Here is a 16,525-nt window from a genome sequence, read left to right on the forward strand (position 1 = left end):
TTCATATAAATATGAAACTTGTTCATTAATCGATTTGAGAAATACTAAAATATGGTCGTTTTCTCACCAACGATTGTTTTTCTTTTATGCAACCCACAATTGTTTTTTTTGTTTCAAACAGGGGTTTTTGGCCTTCTGAACAGGGTTCTAAATTGGGCTTCTCTTTTTATGTTGGTGGCGCAACATTTTGGGCTTCAGTTGTTTTCGGTTGAGGCGTTTAGTAGTTGGCTTCACAGGGCCACATGAATCGAAGTCATAACTCATACTAAACACAAGCACCCTTCAAAGTCGGTGAAGCTTGATCTCGATGGGTTTGATTAGCTGGATGAATGGGGGCAGCGACACTGTTTTTCACCTCGCATTAATTCCACAACTGCGGCGGATCATGAATAATATGAATAATATATTCGAAATGAAATGTTCATTCTAAGACTGTTCTTATTATTATTTTAATGTTATGAGTTTTATATGAGCCCAATTGCCACCGAACATCATTTCGCAGCCTTGACCAAGTTTTTTCGACTTTTTGTTTACCTTAAAATGAAAATTCAAAACAGTTTGTTGATTATTTTTATTTATTCAGTGAGTGGCCTGGGACCAAGACGGTTCAATTTTTCTCACCGAGGAAGCCGCATTTTTATTGAGCATTTAATTTTATGGGAAAATAATGATAAAATTTTCACAAATTATATAAATAATAATAATATCTCAAAATGCCATAATTTCACTAAAATACTGTAGACTTCTATATCAATAAATTTTCAATTAAAAATATTATTTTACTCTTATTGATAAGTTATAATTTCTTCTTCAATTATTGCGATTCGTTAAATAAAAATTGTTATTCTTTAAAAAAGAGTTTGTGATTGAGACATGTTATTTTAAAAACTTATTTTTTTAATAATAACTTGATAAGATGTAATTTCTTATTTAACTCTTGATATATAAACATTGTTATTCCTTGTATAAAAATTGTGATTGAAGTTTGTTATTTTGAGAACTTATTTTTTAATAATAAAAATTATAATTGATAAGTTGTAATTTTTATTTAACTCTTGTAATTCACAAAATAAAAATTTTTATTACTCATGCAAAAATTGTGATTAAAGCTTGTTAGTTTGAGAATTTATTTTTTAATAATAAAAATTATACTTTCTTGTTTAATTTTTGTAATTTTTTAAAATAAAAATTATTCCTTAAACAAAAATTGTGAATGCACATGAATATGTTCTAACTTATAAGACTTTTATTTTCAATAAAGGTAAAATGATCGTTTTATTTTAAAATTTATTGATATAAAAGTCTCTGAAAACTTCAATAGAATTATAATATTTGAAAAAATCAAATTGTCAGTTATATAATTTGAAAAAATTTTATTATCATTTTTCTTAATTTTTTTATATAAATGCTTTTTATTCATACACCAGAAATCGTGTGGCTTACTGCGATCTCTGCATGAGCAGCAAACTCCACTTGTTTTTGAATTTTTTAAAAAAAAAAAAAAAAAAAAAAAAAAGCAGTAGCAGCAAAACACGTTAGGATGAGGGTTTGTGTATAATTTTTGCCGATAGGACATACTTTATCAAATATTGTTAGAGGCTATTAAATATCCTAAAATACAGGATATTGTGAATGAACTTGTCAAGAGATCCATTAGACATAAATTCATATATGAGAGCCTTCTCTGACCTTTTAAACAAAAACCAAGAAGCGTAACAACATTAATATGGCAAGTTCGTCTACTCATGCTAGCAACCTCATTGATAAATTCTTGCCCGTCTCCTTTGGATGGCTTCAATACCTTTACAGCGACAGGGCGATCATTGATCAGTTTTCCTTTTTATACAGCACCATAAACACCTTGTCCCAATTTCTCTGTAAAAGAATTCGTGATTTTCTTGATAACAGTAGATTTATATCTTGTGATGGCCAGAGCTCCTTGATTTCTAATGAAGGCCTCAATATTTTGATCAGCATTTTCCCTTCGTGATTTGATTGTACAACCGCACAAAAAAAAAAAAATTAGCAAAACACATTAGCAATAGTGCTGCGGTTCCGCTCATAGTACCTATCACATAGAGTAAGGTAAATCGTTAAACTGACGTTCATCAATTTCTAGGTCATGACATGTGCCCAACATGCTTGAAAACGAAGTCTTTTAAATAGGTGAAAAACATTGTAATATAATCTTAGAATGAGAACTTTTGTTGTCTGTTGTATGTACGCTATTTCGACATGCTATTGATCAGTTAGATCTCTACGTTTACATGCTTGTTTGGAAAAATGTTTGAAGGTTGAAAACCATGGTTTTGAAGTTCAAACTAAGTTTTAAAAGGAGTGGCTGACGAATAGTATCATTTTCAGAATCGCAATGACAAACGTTTTTTTTTATACAAAAGAGGGCAAGCCCGACAGAAATTAAATAGGATGGGATTGAGATCCCAAATGCTCAGCATCGACAATTTCCCTTACAAAATGAGGGACCATATCCAGCATAGCAGAGGAGTTGAGACCCTCTTTCGCAAGCCTATCAGCTGCACGGTTTAGCACTGTTGGAACATGCATCACCCGAACCTCCCATTCACATTCCAGAAGAGACAGAATCTGCAGCCTAATGAGACTGCCATTACCATCCATAGAATCAACATTTATGTTATCAACGAACTCCTTGGCATCTGATTCTAGTAACACTTTTTTGAATCCCATATCCAAGCTAACTTCAAGCCTTTCAAAATAAAAACTCGGATTCGTTCAGCACCTTTCCATCTCAAAATCCATTTGTAAAGTGGGTCATAGAGTTGTTCAGGACATTTCTCAATAAGCGAGCAAGCACTTTTGATAGTGAAGTTTCCATTAGTACTAGCACCCCACGTCATAATATCGTACCCAACACGCTTTTGAGGTGGTAACATAGAAATAAGCTTCTGTAAAATTTCTGTGGGTAGTATTTGAGATAGTTTAATAAAGTCCCATGAACCATAAGATGTCCAATTTGCAGCCTTGCTCTTTTCTTCCTCCCCAGTAAGAACTCTAGTACACATATCCTTCAATGTGCCCTCTTCAAGTAGCCACCTATCATTAAAGAAGCTGACATGCGTCCCATTTCGAATCTTCCATTTCTATCCTTGTACTACAATATCCTTTTGTTGACATATAAAATGCCACACTGCCGAATCACCCTTCTTTGCTTTAAGAAGTTCTTCCTCATCTCTGAGAAGGTATTTCTGGGTTAAGATTTCTGCCCATAATCCTTTGGCTCCGCTCACAAGATTTCATGTCAACTTGGCCCACAAGCCCGGTTGAAGGAGTCAAACCTCTTGAAGCCAAGACCTCCATAATTCTCTGGGAGAGTAATTCTGTCCCACCCAATAGGATGAAATGATCAGTATCCCCAGATAAAATTGCTCTGAAGTTTTTCAACCTCATTACAAATGCTATTCGGCACTCTTGCTACGTGCATCAGGTGGACTGGGATAGAGCTTAAGACTGGCTTTGCTAGCATGATTCTGCCAGCAATAGACAGACAGTTGGCCTTCCAAGCAGATAGCTTAGACTTCACATGGTCAACAATGTATTGAAATTTCTCCATAGGCTTTCGAGTTTATGTGAGAGGGAAACCAAGATATCTACCAATCTCATTATTCCATTTCATCCCTGTAATGTTCTTAATTTTAGCCTTTAGATTAGCTTTCACATTATGGGAAAGGGAAATTGAGGATTCGTTGATGCTAACACGTTCACCAGAGGCAGCACAAACTTGCTCATACATTGCATCATTATCCTTGCTTGATCCTCCATAGCTTCACCAAACAGATTGATGGGCCAAATTGCATTATATGAATGGTTTCAGTCACCACTACTCACTGCATCAGTGATGATATGTGATAGCCTATCTAAACACAAAACAAACAGATAAGGTGATATAGGGTCCCCCTGTCGGAGGCCTTCATGAGGAAAGAAATATTCAGTTTGTAACCCATTCCACAACACATTATAAGAAGTAGAAGTTACACAGTTCACCAAATTAGTAAATACCTTATCCATTCCTGCCTCCACAAGCACAGATTGGAGGAAGTCCTACCAGATACAATCATAGGCTTGTTCAAGGTCGATTTTCATAGCCATGAAGCCCTTCTTGCTTATAGCTTTCTTCATAATGTGCATTATTTCTTGTCCAATGACAAGATTATCTCGAATGTGTCTCCCAGGGACAAAGCTGGACTGGTATGGAGAAATAAGGTCATCCATCATGTTTCTCATTCTTCTAGTCAAGATCTTGGTCACACATTTGTAGTGGGTGGAGCATAAAGAAATGGGTCTAAAGTGGCCCACCATCTTAGGTTGTCTCCGCTTAGGGATTAATGAAATCAATGCCTTATTTGCCTCAGCCACTAAGTTTTCACCCTTAAAAAACATCTTTAATATACTTACAGAGAGTTTGACCCACAATACACTAGTTAGTCTGATAGAATATTAGAGCATAGCCATTATAACCAGGAGCCTTATACGGGCCAATCGAGAAAATGGCTTCCTTGATTTCCTCATCGGATGGAATTGCCTCTAAAACCTCAAATCTATTTGGGTCCAGCTTGGGGAAGGAGGTAGAAGTATTAAGCTGTTCCGGAACTTCCCTATTTTCTTGATGTAACTTCTTGAAGGCATCAACTACCTAGTCCTTCAATTCCTCTTCCTCCTAAATCCATCTTCCATTCTCATATTTTAAAGTAACAATCCTATTCCTTTTTCTTCTAAAGTTTGACTTCAAGTGATAGTAACGGGTATTCCTATCACCACTCTTAATCCACTCAGTTTTTGCTTTTTGGAACCATTTCATCTCCTCTAAATTTAACAATACATCCAATTCCTTTTGCAATCTTTTTTCTAAATTGACTAGAAAATTTGAATAAGGGTAGGAATTTGAGTTCTGGATTCCCCGCAAGTGAGCTAATGATTCATTCTTAGTCTTCTCAACCAAGCCAAAGACCTCCTTATTCCAAGATAGAACTGAGTCTTTGAAATCAGAAAGCATTGAGTTTAAATCATTCCCCTCCTTCCAATTTTCCTTTAGGAATTCCTTAAAGTTATCGTGGGCCAGCCACATAGCTTCAAACCTAAAGGGTTTTAATCCCAGATTGAAACCACGATTGTTTAACTTAATAAGAATTGGGTTATGATCTCAGCACCTTGTGCGAGCAAGTACTTGAACCACGCAATTTGTGAAGCAATTGAAGAAATAATTATTAGCTACTGCCCTATCCAATCTTTCAAAAAGCCGAGAAAAACCATGAACCCGCAGCCCTCTCCAAGTAAATTTCAATCTTGAAGCCCCTAGATCTGATAAATTGCAATCATCCAAGTGCTGTTGAAACCATCTGAAATGGTTAGTTACCTCTCGCACCTCCTATTCTTTCAGTAGATGAGAGAATATCGTTGAAGTCACCACAGACTAGCAACGGACCATTGATTGTAGAAGCAATATTGCTCAATTTTTCCCACAACAAGTCCCTAAAGTTTGAGTGAGGAAGTGCGTAGATGACCATACAAAGCAAGTTCGGTTGGTCTCCTAAGCAATATCGAAGATGGATAAACTAACAATCTTCTTGTAGGATAGAGATATTCACCAAATTACTCCTCCAAGCAGTAACTATCCCTCTTGATCTTCCCACACTTAGAATCATCTTGAAGGAGTCAAATCCAAGAGAGCGTAGTCTAGTGAAGTTGTTCTCATCAGAACATCGAGTTTCAGTTAACACTAGGAGATTGGGTCTTGGGCCACTAGTCACAGCTTTAAGGTTCTGGATGAGGCTTATATCACAAGCCCCTCGAAACTTGCAATATATGATGTTATTCATATATAATAATGATATATCAAAAAACAACATATCATTGAACCATGGGATATTGAGTTTCCGGTACCATAGTCTCAACAGATTGAAAGCTTGGGCTATGCAATGAACTCATTGGGCATTGGACTAGCCCATTACCTTCACCTGGGTCCATTTCCTTTAACCCCCAAATTCTTGATCTAAGGGATAATTGGACTTCATTGAGGGCGTCCAATGTTAGATCATTTTAGGCCTCCATCTCTTTTTCACTTTCTTCCGACGTTAGCATAAGCACTTCACCGCTTTTCACATATTGCCTCGCCATTTCTCTTGTCCTTTTCTCCACTCGCCTCTTTTCTATCCCCTGGTGTGTAGCCTCGTTATGCACCTGCTGTGTCATCTTTTGTTGCATACAATCCTATACCTGTTGATGCACGTCAACTTTTTGCTTCTGATCTTCTAACCCTTGGCGATAACGTCCAAATCAATATCCTCTTCAATGTTTCTCGACCTGTTTGCTTTTTTATTTTCCTTTTGTTTATTCCCAACTTGTGGGACCCTTGTTTCTGAACATGCCGCTTGCATTAAATGAGCAGTATTATGATCTTCTTCCCCATACACTTCATTGACATCCCCTAATACTCCAAAATGTGAACTTGAAGGATCCCGGTGGGAGGTTTCAACAGCCTTATTTTTCTCTTTCCTCTGTCATCTTGATTTTGGACTACCTTCCATTGATCTTGGTTATTGACAATCATATTCTGATTTGGCGCCCCTATTTCCTTCTCCATAGTTATGTTAATCCGCTCAGATTTTTCACCATTTGAAGTTGGGGTATGTTTTTCTAGACAGATCTCCGATCTATGGCCATAAACGCCACAAGAGCATAATAAGTGTAATCCTTCATAATCCACATAGTAATCTTCTCCATCAAGATGAAAACTAGAAATGAGCTGCTTGCTAAGATTAACTAACACACAAATACGAGCAAAGTGCCCTCTCAGGTGGTTTGAAGTATGAATATTCACCTTTAAGCACTGACCGATCCCGTCACCAATAAACTTAAAGAGCTTCATCATTGTAGTATTCTAAAAATACTCTTGGAACTCTTACCTAGCACGCTACCTTATCAATAATCGCACTCTGAGGCTTAAACATTGCTTCCCATGGCCTAACAGTTAGGTAATGATCATAGATCATCCATGGTCCTCCTGTCAAAGCGTTAAAGTAGTCTTCCTTGTTTGAGAGTTTGACCACATAGTAATCAAAGCCAATTGATGAGTTTAATCACTCCTTTCTTTGCCCATATAGTCTACAATCTGATTTCCAAGGCTTTAAACCCTATCGTTCTGTCAAGGAGCTTAACTATGATAGCCTTCCTCCATGACCTGTAAAGTTTCTTCTTCATTTTTTAGGAGAAGACAAATGTTGGAAAGTTCTGCTTCAAGTCTTCTATGATTTTAAAATCTGGTTTTGCTTCTTGTTATGTCTCTCCATAAACTCCAGAATCATCTTCCATCTCGTCTAAAGAATCACCTTCTACAACCTTTCCTTTCAGTTTATCGACAAAAGAAGGTTTACCTAGGATTTCCTTCTGAGTTTTTCCCCCTAGCTTTGGCCATTGGTTATGGTCTAGATTGTTGTCCACCATAACACTAACGTTTTTCATCTTTTTAAAGCTCTACGCAAGTTGATCATCCCCTTCCTCCGACAGAGCAGGGTGCTGTTGCATTAAGGGAATCTTAGGTGAGAGAGAGAGCGCCATTTTTTGTCCATGGTTTAAACTTTTTAAATGAATAACACACAGAGAGGGATATAATTACAAACGTTATAACAAACATTGTAATTTTTTTTTCAAACCATGTTTAAGCCCACTAGTATGGTTAGGAGATAAGCAACATGTGCCTATTTCTAGTCAATTTCTTTTTCCCTAAAACCAAATTTGAAAGGTATTCTTCTCAAATTACAGGTTTAAGATATATTCCAATGGGAGCCTAAGGATTCCTCCTCTTCTTTACCCAGATGTCCATAAAAGGAAAAAGCATGCCAGAGAAACAGCGTTAAAATTGGTAAGTATGAAAAGTGGTAAGAAAATATATAACAACTTATATGGAGTGTTAGATTAAAAGATAATAAGTTCTATGAACAATTATAATGAAAATTATTGGGGTAAGGGGGGGGAGGAAGTATGATACATTACCTAGCTAGCTATAAGTTTTGTTTCCCCTGCAAATATGAGCAAGAGAAATAAAATTAGGTAATCTGTAGTTGTATAAAGTGTCAAACTCAATCATGTAACTGTGATATATGAACGTTTGGTTTCTCTAATTTTCTTGATAATACACGCTTCAAAAATTTGATTAAAGGTTAAACTAAGAAAAAGTTTTTCTTTTTAAATGTTTGTTCAATATATGTTCGTTCTAAAGGGCATTAGAAAACATTTGAAAAAGTAGACATAAGTTCCCTGAGTGCAGTTAATTTCTTGGTTCCTGGAAGCATGGTTATGAATAGCCTAGCTTATTTAGGGCATGGTTCATAATGTCAGCCAAATCCATAGTTGAAGAAGACTTTCATGGTTTTCAAAAGCTGATCAATTATGGATGTGGGTTGTTTCTGTGTTTGGATGATTGAGCATTGATAGTCCAATAGAGAAAAGCAACTTGGCTTTAATAATATTAAGAAGAATGAAACTTTGTAGGAAATTGGGGAACCTAGTCTCACACATAAAAGCAAGTCGACTTGAATCATTGTTTTCATTTCCTGCTTAAAAACCACATTCTAAACTACCAACAGGAAGGGTGCAATTGTCTTGTTGGACCCTTTGCTATCCATCTTAACCCTTCATTTCAGCTAAAGATTAAAGAAATTTTATCTAATAAGACAGCAAAAAATGCTATAGACATCCCAAATCCAGTGTAACTCAACATGAGTATGAATCCTGCTCAAAATGTGAGTACCAATCCTATCAAAGAAAGGTGTTCACATTTGGCCCTATTTAATTCGCAAAGCATTTGATGAAAATGGAATGACAAAAAAGTAAATGAAACTGAAAAATAAAAATAAAATGGGTTTAAAAGAATGTTGACAATAATTGAAAAAAGAGTTAAGAATCATTTTTGTCCTTTAACTTTACCCAAAGGATCACTTGACATTCTAAATTCAATTATGGGTTAATTATGTCCCTTAATATTAAAAGATTCTCTTTCTTATCACCTTATCGATATCTCACTGTATATTCACCACTAGTGAGCCTCATATTATATTCTTTTTTAAATATTTTTAATCATAAAATATTTGAGTTGATGCGCCTACTAACTCTTCAAGTAAAAATTAAGGGGCAAAAATAACTCTTAACCTAATAAAAAAAATAAAACAATAATTAAAAATGGTGGGATCCACTGATGACAAATGGACATTAGGCATTTTTAATTTCAGGATGATGAGTAAGGAAATTTTTTTATGTTAAAAGACAAAATTGACTCATTATTAAATTTAAAGCGCCTAATGACTCTTCAAGTAAAATTGAGAAGCAAAAATGACGTAAAATTTACCAAACAAGTCCATGGAGCTTGTACATCGAATAAATTGCCTAAAAAAACGCATTATAAACTAATATGCAATAATAGTGGTATAAATTTGGCAAAGTAACGAGTGAAAATGTAGAGATAATAAAAATGGGTAAAGGTGGTGAAGAAGCACGTATTGGAAGAATCAGAACATTTGAGAGGATGAAATCCATCCTCGTAAAGACAATAAAATGGAGTCACATTATCCCACAAGCATACTCCTTTAGATTTGATGCATGTTCCACAAGGTTCAACCACACCATATGCATACGTCACACCAAACCCTTTATGCAGAGCTATTGTAAGGGCTTGAATGCTACCTTGAGGATCCAGATCAGTTTCTTTTGAAACCAGCGCTTGAATAATACGCCCATAATGGTGGAGTTTTTGGAATTGCCGCAACAGACCATCGTCTTGTTCAAAGAAGAACACCAACTTACCAGAATCAGTGTAAGATGAATGCTGGCATGTGAAGTTATTGCTGCCATTCGAAATGCCTTGGGGACAATCATAGAATAGGGTCACCATCTTCACGTTTGGATCATAATTGTAGTGACTGCTCAAGATAGTGTTGGATAATTCTGAAGAACAATTGTCATACACATGGTCAATTCACACGAATGTCATGTTGTAAGCGACCTGGTCAATCGATCAGATCTTGAAATTCTGGTAGCCAATTTGAATGGAAGGGAGTGCAACCTCCTTTTCCGGCCAATTGAGCCAGAACCCGTTAGGGGGTTAAAAGCAGGGAGGAGGATAAGAATAAAGACGTCGATCTTGGGACCAGAAAGGATAGCTAGAATTTAGTTTTCCACAATTGAAAGGAGAATAGCAGTCCCAATATGCATTGTCTGGTTGAGAAAGGGAAAGTGGGAATGAGGAAAGGAAGAAGAAGGAAAAGCTGATGAAGGAGGTGAGCAATAACCTATACACTTCCATTGTTAACTCTCTAGGTTATAGCACCAAGCTGATTCATTTTCTGCTTTCTCAGGAAGAAAATACCCTAATGTTAATGCACTATTCATTAGCACATGAAAAATAAAATGAACAGTCATGGCCACCAAAATCAGGAAAGAGCTGCTCACTTTCCCCCTTTGTTTTTAAACTACATTGAAAATGGCCGTACTTTTTAACTTCAAGAATCCTTGATAATGAAAATCTAGCTGATAGTAATGATACCATGTCGGCTAAATTACGTATACCAAAATAAACCATTCCATATTGACTAGCATTTCGTAATTTAAGGACTCACTAAACAAGTATAATGAACTTGTGGAAAGTCCCAGTTGCTCTGTTTCCTAAAATTTCCCAACTCTAAATGAAGATTATAAAATGACTTTAAACTTGAGATTTTAGGTTTCTATTTTCCTTATTCCAGGCTTGCTCTTTTCACACATTCAGAAGTACAGAAGGCAGATCAATTATTGGAGGAAACAGGGCTATCAAGTTTCTGGTTTAGTTTCACCAAACGATCATAGATTTTTTTTTTTTTAAGTAATTAACAACTTTCTAATTATCTCAAGGCTTTCAAACATGGTTGGCCTTTGATATAAAATATTCCTTATGAACAAGGTGAAGATGAAATAGTGAATGAACTCAAGTATGAATGAATCAGGAGTGCGTTAGAGTCTACTTAGTTACATCCTCTGTTATTGTTCGTGGGAGGCTCTCAGATCTATATCTGGTTCATGGTCTGAAAATTTTCAATCCTAGTTTGATTTTCCAATACCATCGAGTAGGTGGTACTGGATATTCTCACCTTTGGGATTGGGTTTGAGAATAAATTTGTCATTCTCACCTACTAAACACAAAAACTTGGCATTATTCAATCCCAAACCCAGTCCTACTTTCTCAATCCTGCCTACCAAACATTACCTAGGATCTTCGAATGAAAAATTTTGACTTCCGGCTATCTTTAATTGTATGCATATTTGCTATTTCAGACAGTGTTACTCTGTTACGTATCTTGGACAATGATTGCTAATGATTCCCCCTTTCTGAGTTTTTGCCTTCCGGCCTAGCTTTATAAAAATAGACTAGTTCAAAAACCATCTTGCTGAAAGCATCTCCGATCAGCAACAGGGCAGTATGCAATGTGGGGAAAAAATAGGGTAGTATTGTCAATAGCTTTAATTAATTTTCTTATGTGATACTTCAACATAATTCTTCCAAAGAAATACCAACTGATACAGAGTAGTGAATTGAAAGGTAACATAAACTAGGCAAAATTGGGAAGAAAATTAAAACATGAAACAAGAAATTTGATCTACTACCAAGTATGAGTTTGCTCGTCAGATTCCTTGAATTTTCTGCGCCAACGAGCAAAGAGGAATTAGAGCGTATATAATCGAAAGTTCTGTCTAAAATGCTGAACTCCATCAAACAATTTTGTAACCACGAGAGTGTCTAGTTGTTTCCCGATAACAAATACGCATCAATAAATTTCAACTAGAAGCCTACAGCATTCTCGTTCGGTTGAGAAAGGATAAAACTAAGCGAAAACTACGATTAAATGATTTTTATCAACAGCCCCTTAAAAATGTAACATGCTCGTTGGTTCTTAACCCCCAAAAAAAAAAAAAATCCATCTGCTTGTGAAGAGTGTATTAGAGAACTTGTAACAAACTCAAAACAAAAAACAACCAGTGCCATACCAATAATAAGGCCTAATCAACATCAATATCAGATAAGTACGAACAGAATAGCAAATGCGTAAAGTTAAGAAGTAATGAGCGAAATTGAAGAGAGATAAAAGAGGGACACGCGCATACTGTTTCCGTTTCTAAACCATGGCTGTCAGTAACACGACCTCCAGCTGACAGGTGAATAGAGACGTGTTATTCCTCAAATGCCTATAATAGCGTCACATTCTCGAAACGTGGCAAATACCGAAAGAGATTGAGGGGTGATTCGACGGAGCGATTAGGAGGACCGAAGGTGATGGAAACGATGAAGGTAAGGAAGAAGCTTTGAGCTTCCGTTGTTAATAGCAATGGAAGCAGATCTGGTCGATGGCTATACATCTATCACAGCTTCGAGTTATAGGCGGCTGATTGAATCGCAAAAGACAGGAAGATGGTAGACAAAATTCTCGTCGCCGACGAGCCTCAGACGTAAATGTCCGGCGAAAACACCACTCAGTTTCTTGTAGATCGGGGGTTGCTTGGACAAGCAGGGGGAAGATAAACTGTTCGAAGCCTCAAAAGTTTCAGAGGCTAGGTTTCTCATGGATTTACCTCACGCCTGCACAGGACATAACCGGACAAAACTTCTGCTGATTAAAAAATATTTAGGTCAATAAATTTATGGTTTATTCATGTTTTGATTAGTATCTTGCGTCTAATTTTCTCATTCGAGTGTTTAAATTACTTAATAGTTAATTAGTTAATCAAGTGATTTTACCTAATTTCCCAAAAATTAATTACTTTACTTAACCCTTGGATTAATTATTTATAACAATTAACAAGTGCATGTAAATTAATATATAGTTTAGAGGTTTCTAGTTATGTTAAACTGCATGTTACTGCATCAATAATTCTCATTAAATTTATTAATGTACTTCAATCATAATCATAATTAATTTAAATTAAGTTTCAAGTGCAATCCATGTTGCTTAAATAAGTTATTTCGCAACAAATGTCAGCTCAGCCTTTTTCTTAATGAAAAAGCTTAAAAATTGAGAATCAATTTCATGGAGGATGTTTAATGGCACAAGAACGCTGAGGGCAATGTGGTTCTCTAAAACCTCTAGGGTTTCCCCCCTTTTTGTGAGAGTCTCTCTATTAAGGAGGGTTTCCTCTGCTCTTGGTGGTGGCAATCTTTGCTACTTTGCTTTGCAGCGATTGTCGGGGAGTGATATGGTGGAGCATGTGCGTGAGTTGGGGGCGTTGGTTGATGGTGAGAATACAGTGGTTCGGGAAGGTGATTTTGGGAGTGATGGGTTCAGTGGCTCCATCACTAATAGAGGTGGTAGTTGTACAATTGAGATTGGGATGTTTATTTTTACGATCATGCTCATGGAGAAAGGGTAGATCTGAGGATAATGGGGTTGATGATTGAAGTAACGATGGTAGAAATGTTGACGGGGCTTGAATCAAATGAATTTATGGAATAGAAGAAGGGGAATCGTTTGTCAATCATGGCTAATCTACTCTGGTTTGTGAATCATGATTGTAGGGGTGGTGATGGTGACTTACGATGGGTGCCTCTTGATTTAATAAGGTGAATGAAAATTTGGTCTTTGTCATTGTTGGAGTGCTTAGCTTCCTCAATGTCTTTAGTAATGAAGATGATGAGCATTCCTGAGATAACGTTGGTCCAGTCACGAAATAATTTCCTCAAAGATACTCATTCTGCAATGAATATTTTAAGGTTGGGGGTCTCTAATTTTGCTCAGATACAAGTCTTCATTAATTGGTTTTATCTAGTTTTTGGCTCGTTTGTGTGGTATGCTTTTTCCTTGTATACTTTATTGATGTTTCTTGAAAATCATTGCAAGCAAATTCTTGTTCATTTGATTAATCTATCATGGTTTGACTGGGTACCTTTATCTAAACACTTGAATCTAGTAGAAATGGATGAGTTGATTATTTTTAATGATTTGAAATCTCATATTCATGAGTCTCCATTTGAATTTCTTGCAAACTACATTCTACTAGATTTGAAGAGTATTTCTTTGATGAGGATTAAATTCTTATAGTATTGCCTCTGCTTTGTTCTTGCAAGTGTAGTTAATTCTTTTGCTAGTAAAGTTATGGATGATTCGAGGTGGTTTCCTGTAACATTCCAAAAAAATTTTCCATGATTATTAATCTAATGAAGGGCGATTATGAAAATTTAGTATAATTGGGTTTGAGGATAGTTAGAGACAACTCTTGGGTTTGGCTTTAGCTTTTAGATTAATTCAAAGTAAATTAAGTCACGCGAACTCAAATTGTAAAGAAAAGTTGGATTTTAGTTCACTATGTGTTATGCTATCGCATAAAAATTTATGCCGCAGCATAATTCCCTAAATTAGTTTTTTTAAAATGTGAAATCAGTCTAAAAAATAGAGAGTGAGACTAGAAACAGTGAGGAGGCGACCAAATGAGTATTTTCTCTGCTAAGGCATCAACTTTTAGGTATTTTGGAGGTACTTAAAGCTTAGTTTTACTTATATATACCTTCTTTATCTCTTCTTCTTCCCTCTACACATTTGAAAGTGAGATTTAAGGTTAGGAGATGATAATTTTTAGATTTAAGACTATGGGTCCGAACCCATTGGTTTAAATGGTACTAATGGGAGTTGTTTAAGTATTCTACACATAGTTTAAAAGTTTTTACAAGGTTGTAAGCTTGAGTCATCCATTTTGGATGAATTCTAGACCTTTAAAGTGTGATTTTGGATTGTTGGATGTTATATTAGTGATTATTTTAGTTAATGAAAGCTAAATGGAGTTAATGAAAATTAATAAAAGTAATGGTTATGCTTAAGTACAAGATATTGAAATTTTGGGTAATTAAAGCGTTGATTAATAGAAGTTGGAAGAGTGTTTATGATGATTTTATTAATGATTAGTATAATTAATTGTAGATCAATTATCTTATGCATCATTCAAGCTTTGGTATAGCTTGAGAAGAACTTTTATTGAAATGTAAACCTTTAACCTTCCAAAGGTTTAAGATAGCTGGAGAAAACCTAGTTTATATAGTTGAATATTAATTGATTATTTGTTGAAATGGTTGATTCGAAACATGTTTAATATTTTTAAACTCATGATACAAATTTAGCATGGTTGTTGCAAATTATATGTATGTTCATGTATACGCTAATAGTAATGATGAATGAGAAATTGTAATTATATATTAGTTGGTGTGTGGTGTGAGTATGGATATATGAATTCATGATATGAATGATTGATTAGAATGCATATACATATATGATATACATGCATAACATGATCATTAACAGGAGTTAGCCTAAGAAGATAAGTAGTTAAGTAAACCCACGTGGTATTAGTAGTGATTGTTGGAATCGAGAGCTTGCCTTGGTACTGACAGTTGGAATCAGGAGGTAGCTCTTGTCTTATGGTTGATTCGAGATTGTCCCATTTATTCTATGAGAGACTTAAACCTAACTAGTCTCCATTAGTTTATGAAGAGGCTAGATTAGAGATACGACAACACATGGTTATTAATATTGGGGAAACCAGATTATACAAGTGAGTGAATTGACTTTGGCCTAGTAGCTCTTCACAAGTAAAAAGTTAGGTTAGTCCATGAAAGATGTAACCATCAAATAGCTACCAGTTTCATGTTAGAGGTAACAGGAGAGTATAAGGTTGGCATATGATCATGTATTTTGTCTCAACCAAATGGTTGTTAATATTGTGATCCGATGCAGTTTAGGGGTGCATGGTTAGTATTATTGTGACCCAAGATTGTGCTTCATTGATATGTAGATGATTATGTGTTTGAAACTCGGTCACATAATTGTCATTATTGTGGCTAAGGCTATATATTGTCACACATGCTTTATGTATGTGTTTATTTTCAATTGCATCCATTTTCAATTGATACGCAACTGTATAAATTGGGCAAAACTTAGTTATTGAGTGGTTGTACTCACCCCTCAATTCTCAATATTTTCAGGGTCTAGCTTATTAGATCAAGATCATGAAAAACATGTCAAGGCATAAGATTGTAGAGTAATCCTTTGTATACCTCTATGTTGTTTTATGTGTATTAAGATTATTAACTTACCAACTAGGATTCACATAAATATTTTTATACTACTTGCATTATTATTGTATCACACTTGTGTATTTTGTGTTCTGGGTTAGTGAGTTTTGGTTGTAAACCCTAGTCTAGGGCTAAAATACTTGTCCAAGTAAGAATATGTGTATTTTGACTGATTTGGAATGAAAATGATTGTTGTGCAAGAAATTCATCCCCTTGTGTTTTATGTGTTACGGGGTTAAGTGATGAATTTATGATTTATATATTTTTTGGTTTAGTATAGTGTGTTGCATGAGTCCTAAAAAGTCTATTAAGTGTGGTCTAAGGATAGTTATGAGCTTATGGCACTTAGTTGTGATTTTGGATACTCTAGTTATGTTTTGAAAGCATAAATGGGTGAGTTTGCATGTTGGTGTC

At 35.4% G+C, this 16,525-nt stretch overlaps 1 long non-coding RNA gene across 1 annotated transcript; it reads right to left on the reverse strand.

The window, feature by feature from the left end:
- Positions 1 to 1,541: 1,541 nt before the first annotated feature.
- Positions 1,542 to 12,644, reverse strand: LOC129308246 (uncharacterized). The gene is made up of 3 exons (XR_008592572.1): positions 9,712 to 12,644; positions 8,026 to 8,051; positions 1,542 to 2,068 (listed from the first exon to the last, which is right to left on the reverse strand). It is a non-coding gene; the product is annotated as an uncharacterized LOC129308246 (long non-coding RNA).
- Between the last annotated feature and the right edge of the window lie 3,881 nt (positions 12,645 to 16,525).

This window comes from Prosopis cineraria, unplaced genomic scaffold (genome assembly GCF_029017545.1).
Source record: "Prosopis cineraria cultivar Desert tree isolate PC_DT_omini unplaced genomic scaffold, ASM2901754v1 PC1, whole genome shotgun sequence".
In the NCBI taxonomy this organism is placed as follows: Eukaryota; Viridiplantae; Streptophyta; class Magnoliopsida; order Fabales; family Fabaceae; genus Prosopis; species Prosopis cineraria.